Below are 7,889 nucleotides of genomic sequence, written 5' to 3'. Positions count from 1 at the left end.
CCCTTACTCCATCTCTTCCCCCATCTTTCTCTTCTTCGTCCCTCTTCCTCCGCCACCGTGTCTCCTTCGATCGGCTCTGTGGAGCAAAGTGGGACTTGGGTTGGCTTCCTAGCGTCCTCCTGCACCGTGGGAGGTCATCGTGGTTGCGCGCAGTGTGACCATGGGGTTGCCCAAAAAATGCCACAACCATCCCCTGACGCCCTTGCGCAGCATCGCCGTGGTGGAATTCTCAATGGTCTCCGTCGCTAGCCTTCTGAGGACACCCATCAAGAACGTGAAGAAGAAGATTGATGACAAGAGGGCCGCCAAGGCATGGGTCTCAATAGTCACCGAGTCTCACACGAGAGGGTTGTGTATGTTCGCCCCCGATGATTCACTGAATCCCACGTCTGTGTTCGGGGCTTTGAATGAGCACCACGTATACAAGCACATGGGGCTCGTATTCCTGTGTATGTTGACATAACTTTGCATCAGACTCTGGTGTTGTTGCAAAGACTTAAGTACCCTTTATTGCTATTCTTCTCATAAAGAGATGGTTTGAGAAAATGACAAAAATGCCCTTCATTCAAAAAAGAAAAAATAAATAGTTCAAAAAAGGACAAACATGTCCTCCATCCAGAAAGTCGAGGATGATGTTGACTCTTCAAAGTCTTCTTCTTTTTCTGTTCAAAAAACGGACAAACATGTCTTCTTTTTCTTTCTCCGTAAAACACTGTAAAACCCTTTCTCTCTTTAGAGAAGAAATCAAGGGAAACAAAGAGTTCTTCCTGGAGAAGGCCATGAACATCAACCCTCTCACTCTCTCTCCCTTCTCTCTCTACTTCTGTGCACATCCAACAGACGATCCTACATTGCTCCATCGTCATCTTCTTCCTTCTTCGTAAAACACTGTAAAACCCTCTCTCTCTGTAGAGAAGAAATCAAGGGAGGTAAAGGGTTCCTCCTGGAGAAGGCCATGAACACCAACCCTCTCACTCTCTCTCCCTTCTCTCTCTCTACTTATGTGCCTGATTTAGAGTTTTTGCCCTTACAGGAGGGGGGTCCGGGAGCTCCCCCCCGGATCGGATCCCGCTGGCGGGGGGCTCGGGGGGGCAGCGCCCTCAGAACCAATTTTTTTTTGGGCCTTCCAACAATGATTTGTAGTATTATCGGGCTTTCCTACAGCAATTTGTAGTATTTGTAGTGTCTTTCGTAAATCGCGAAATGCTATAGCGATTTGTAGTGTCTTCCGTAAATCGCTATAGCGATTTGTAGTGTCTTCCGCAAATCACTATAGCGATTCACAAATCGCTATAGGGATTTGTAGTGTCTTCCGCAAATCGCTATAGCGATTTGTAGTGTCTTCCGCAAATCGCTATAGCGATTTGTAGTGTCTTCCGCAAATTAGGACCAACTTGTCAGAGCCATATCTCCCTAACCGGAGGTCATATTCCAAATCCGTAAAAAGTGGTGTCTTCGTTATTGAGTCTAGTTTATTTTTGTAAATTTTCAGAAATTTCTATTGTCATTTCATTCCCCATTTTAACTTCAACGATACATTACAACCACAATCATCAAAAGAAAGATTGCCCAAGCTAAGAGTCACCGTTCTCGCCCTCCTCCTCGACAACAACCCAGTCGGTGCAGTCGCACTGAGGATGGTCAGCAGAAGCTCCACCACGTCGTCTTCCTCTCCCTAGCGAGGAGGTCTCAGCAGAGCCGTCGTTCCGGTGACGGGTGTTCATCTCGTTCCGGTGACGGGTGTTCTACGAAATGTAAATCCCCTCTTCTGTAAGGGCAAAAGGCCATGAACACGCTGAGAGGAGCCCTCAGACCCCCCTTCTGTAAGGGTAAAAGCTCTAAATCAGACTCCATAACTCTTCAAGTTGAATGATGTTACCCACACTGGGAGGAGCTCTCAGACCCCCCTTTCTGTAAGGGTAAAAACTCTAAATAAGCAGAAATAGAAGAGAGAGAGAGAGAGAGAGAGAGAGAGAGAGAGTTGAATGATGCTACCCACGCTGGGATGAGCCCCCAAACCCTCCTCTTGTAAGGGTAAAAACTTTGAATCAGGCTCCACAACAGTCAATGTGCAGGTCAATCGGTGCTTGATGGAGCAATGTATGATCTTCTAATGGATGTGCACAGAAGCAGAAATAAAAGGGAGAGAGAGAGAGTAAGAGGGTTGATGTTCATGGCCTCCTCCAGGGGAGATTTCTTTCTCGGATAATCCTGCAGTGCAGAGACTGGGTCTTAAATAATCATCTTCGGGGCACTTAAGTCTTTACAACCACTCATTTTCAAGAGTCGTCATTTTTTTTTTGCACCAATGGAGGTGAGGGTACTTAAGTCTTTGCAATCGCATCAAACTCCAACGCTAATTAATGCTGACAAACATGGGGATACGAGACGCACATTCTTACATACGTGGTGCTCTTTGGGACCCCCGATCATGAGATGTAGCTAACTGCCCTGTTCGGGGGGGGGAACATATAACCTGCATCGGTCTCACACCGATCGAATTTGGAAGTGGCACCGGCTGGAAGCCCTCGATGTACCCCCACCTGTCATCGCCCTTCTGGGAGAGAGACACACATTTTTTTTATCGTTCCACACGTCCTATTATTTTTGTAAGAGGGGGTATGTGAAAAAAACACACTAGGTAATGGATGCGGCAGACGACATTTCGCGCATCCGCCACATCCCACGTTTGTTAAAAATGAGTTTTTTATGATTTTTGTTCCGCACAACACATAGGACGTGTCATCAAACATACCCTTAAGAAACAAATAAAAGAAAAGACAAATAAAAAAATGTCTCGTCTTTTAAACAAGGCCATCTTCTTGTAGGTGTTGTCTGCCCATCATCATAAAAAGAGCAACCATTAGGTCAAGCTCCTTGATGCAGTGGATAGGAAGATCGCTCATGAACCCCGCACGAATTGGTATTCTAACACAATTATAAAACTACAAAACTATAAAAAACATGAAATTAACAAAAGATTGAAGAAAAAGTAATTAAATCACTCACAATTATTAATCGAACTCTCAGTGTTTCTCTCTTTGTCTCTCTACAATGAATATTTATAATGAAAAACAAAAATTACTAGTTATTTTTCATATTTGAGATAGATCCAAAACTCAACTAAAATCTAAAATGTAACCAAAAATTCCAATATTCACTTAAATAATTAAAAAAAAATTAAATATGCAAAATAGATTTGAATTGACCCTATAGACCTGACAGTGTCTCACTCTTGCTTCTACATCATTCTTTTTGCATTAGAGATGACTTTTTATCAAGGTTGGATCCTACTTTCTCTTTTTTTAGTTTTACTCTATTATTCGAGTCATGCATGTATAATATACAATGTAAATAATGCTATACTCCTCATGCTAGGGATACCAAACACAGTCGAATCTCAGAAGTGTAGAAAAATCAGTTATGTTCATCTCAAATCAACCCAACTATAATTATCCATCATGCCTCTACATAGAAAGGAATCAAATGGATCATATGCATCCAATACAAGAATATTTCAATCTAAGGCACTCATCACTCTATGTTTCACGATGCACCTTGAGATTTGAGAAAAGTTTTGATAAGGTTTAAGGAAATTGGGTATAAGGTATTATTGAATTTAGATATTAGGTTTGGTTTGAGAGGATTCACGGTAGCCTAGATGCAATAAGTTTTGGGTATCAGTTATAATATAAAGAAGCTCTTTGTGATTTAGATCTAAGTGGTTTAGATTCATGTTCAATTAATTGGGTTCACCTACAAATGGGTCAATGTACTCTATATTGAGTTTTGGAGAATCCAACAAAATGGATTTGAATTCATTATGAGATTATGGATCCAAATCTTCTTTAATTTTGTATGGGTCTTTAGAAAGATTCTGGATAAGTTCTATTGGATGTTTATTTGGATTGGATCTTGATTATGTTTGGATAACTTTAGGGCTAGGATTGAAAGTGAGTGTGCTTTCTTGAATGTACTACTTTAAGGATTTTGGAATGTACCTAGTGTGCATCAAATGTTGCACCTCTTCCCATGTTTCAACTTGTCTCATACCATGGTTCTCTTAATCTTTTTGCAACTTATCCCACAACACCTGGGTTGAACCTCAAAGTTATGTTGTTGCCAATGAAACCTTGTGATGCTTTGAAACATAATGCTACTTGAAAAAAAAACACTATATAAAATCAATCAAAAAATATCTTCGCATCCAATAAACTATAAAACCCTGAAAACTTTAAACTTGTAGGTGTTGGAACACTTGAGTGGGATCTTAGTTGATTGAGATCTCGGGATCTCCAGGTTATTATGGGCTTGAGAGAGTACAATAAGAGAGTTGAGGTTAGGTTGGTTAGACTTAGGTGGCTTATGTGAAGTAGAAATGGGTTGGACTTGGTAACAATAAGGTTGGATTTGGGTATAGTTCAAGTATAGATCATGTAATGCCCCAAATTTTTTATCCCGAAAATATGAGATTTTTTTATACAAGGCCTTACCTATGATATTGCTATAATCGGACTAAACTCTCGAAAGTTCGTTCAATAGCTCACTAAAAATAAGTTTGAGAAAGAGACAACCAAGGATAAGAACCTTTTATCAAATAAATATTGAAAATACAATGAAAAATAATCGTTCGATTTTGGTTAAAAAGTTTAGGTGTTACATGTATTTAATCACAACATAAGACTTGATTCAATTCTCATATTGGACTTAGGATCAGGTCCAACTCATGATTTGATTCCAACTCGAGAATTCGATATCCAAAATAGCACTAGGATAATTTCATTTATAAATTTAAATGAATTGTTTGGAAATATAATAAAATAAAATAATAAGACTTAACAATTAATAAATTATTTTTAAAACTAATCTTAGATCTAAACATGGTTTTTGGCACCACCCATAGCATCCCGCCATCGTTCCAACTTCCTACTCATTACATAAACATTGGTAATATATGGGTCATACTCATCAAGTCTCAGTAGGAATACAATAGCAATGCACGCATATACGAAACAAAGCATACATGGAATCAAACATCATTTAGAGTATGTATACTGCAACATAATAATCACAAGGCTTATGTTTCTCTTTTTATTCTCCTGTGGATACTCGCAGTACAATCATATAATCAGAGGAGACCACTTGGGTGTTTGTTATGCCATGTATTTTAATTCTTAAAGTAACTTATTGAAACCGATCCACTAATAGCGGTCTGTGACCGAGAGAAAACTTACTAGTGATCGAGATTTCGATAATACAACACAAACTTTTGCAGAAGACTTGAACCTACCACCTAAGATATATTAGTAGTCTGACCATCTAACTTCAAAAATTGGGAACCAAGTGAGATGTTTTGCTCTCAAAATAACACATAATAGTCCATGAAGTTTTGTACCACCTACCATCTTTAAGATAAGTTCGAGTCTAAATGGGTTATTGGGTATTTTTATTAAAGCAAGGGTTTCATATATTTCTGTTATATTACTTATATAATACTTTATGATTTAATAGCACAAGTACCCTTTTAAGGTAACTTTCCAAGTTGCCCGTCAAGCATGAACATCATATTATCCCTTCATGATAGTTACAAAATTTTATTTTACTCAGTCATATTGATAACCCATTGAGTATTCTTTAGCGCATTTAAACCAATCCAGTATCTTGCCTGTGAAGGCGATTTTCAAATAATTGTGTATGCATGTATTCATTAATTTTTATAACTTTGTGCACTTTTAGCATCCCATGGGTTCTCATAAACCCCTTGCTCATCCAATATTGATTATGAGTGCATGTATGCTTTTTATGCCTTACAATACTATCATCACATGTCACATAATTTATGACTTTGTGCACTAAAAGCACTACGTTGGTTCCTTTGAACTACAAACACATTACAACATAATCATATGCAATATATTCAATTCGTGCATGTGTGATACCATATTGTTTTTATAAACCACAATCTCATTCATTCATATATGCATGCATACATTCAATATTTCATAGTATATACCAACAACATATAACATCATGTTGCAATTTAGCATATCATGTTGCATATTAAAATATTATAATATAAAATTTCAACATAACATTCAATATTTATACACAAGTAATGGCTTATCTACTCAGCCTCAATAGATTCACTTACAATACACCTATAGGTCATATACCCATATGATTCACTTCTAGAATCAAGTCTTGACCAACTAGTTTATTTTTGTAACCATGACATGCTTTCAAGACCAAGTTCCAAATTTGGAATTGCATAGAAATTCTGCCATGATCTGTGTAAAATAATTTTAAATCTAGATTTTTTATTATAGATACATATACATATTAACTATTTATAGGAAAAAACTTAGGTTCAAACTTATTTCAGATCAAAGAATAAAAATTCTACAAGTGTAACCTATTTTTGTTCACATAACACCTATGTCCGGTTTGGTCTTTTCAAAGAAACATCAGCCAATAATTTTATAAAATAAATTTTATAATTTTTATTATGGTTAGCTTGGTTTGTCTAACACTAAAAGAAATCAGGAACAAACTTCTTCTAAGTAGAGAATTAAAAATCATGTATGAGTATAGCTGAGGTGCGTATGCTGAGATGGATGTGTGAAAATACAATAAAAGATAAGATTTAGAACGAGGAGATACGTAAGAAGGTAGGTGTTGCACCCATTGAAAATAAGATGAGAGAGAATCGTTTACGGTGGTTTGAACTAATTCGGCGAAGGCCTAATGATGCTTCAGTTAGAAGGATGGAGAAATGAAAAAATATATTAGTTAAAAGAGGTCGGGGTAGGCCTAGGAAGACATGGATGAAGGTGATAGGAAAGGATATGAATGCTTTGAACCTCACCTAGGACATGGCATTGGATAGAAATGATTGGAGGAGAAGGATTCATGTGGAAGACCCAAAATGATTTTCTTTTTTGGTTCATATCGCCGACCCCAATTATTTTGGGATGAAGGTGTAGTTGTTGTTGTTGTACAGTCTATTTCTAGTTTTTGACAGATTCTAGATTGATCTTCTGTGATTCTTAATTTTTAAACTACAATGAATCAGTAGATAATTTTTTTTTTGTGTATTCCTCAATATACCAACTAATATACATAAAATTTTTAATTATAAATCTTTTAAGGGCAATGAATTTTATAAAAACATGCAACCTTTACATATTTTTTTGTCAAGATAAAAAATATATGTTGACTTGCAGATGTCGTATCTCCCAACTTGGAACTCAATTGAGCCCAAATTTTTTCATATTATTGCTTCTATATGTTTAAAAAGTCCCCATAAAATTTCAAGATTTATGAGTTTTTCATTTTGGAGAACCATAATTTTCTTTACGGATGGTCAAAATAAAAATACAAGACAACATCCATTTTCAAGAAGCACATAAAGAACTTTGTGTCTTTCATAAAGAAAACTCCAAAAACATGCATCTAATAATTTTGATTCAACATAAACACACCATATACATGCATGTACATATTTTTGAGAGGAATGAATTTTACAAAAATATGCAACATTCACATATTTTTTTGTCAAGATAAAAAATATATGTTGACTTGCGGATGTCGTATCTCCCAACCTAAAACTCAATTGAGCCCAAATTTTTTCATATTATTGCTTCTATATGTTTAAAATGTCCCCATAAAATTCTAAGATTTATGACTTCTCTATTTTGTAGAACCATAATTTTATTTAGGGATGGTCAAAATACAAAACAACATGCATTTTCAAGAAGCACATAAAGGATTGTGTTTTTCATAAAGAAAACACCAAAACATGCATCTAATAATTTTGATTTATCATAAACACATCATATACATGCATGTACATATTTTTTAGGGCAATAAATTTTACAAAAACATGCAAC

The sequence above is a fragment of the Nuphar pumila genome, chromosome 6, assembly GCF_984573655.1.
Source record: "Nuphar pumila chromosome 6, dmNupPumi1.hap1.1, whole genome shotgun sequence".
NCBI classification, from domain to species: domain Eukaryota; kingdom Viridiplantae; phylum Streptophyta; class Magnoliopsida; order Nymphaeales; family Nymphaeaceae; genus Nuphar; species Nuphar pumila.
This window is presented reverse-complemented; position numbering follows the sequence as displayed.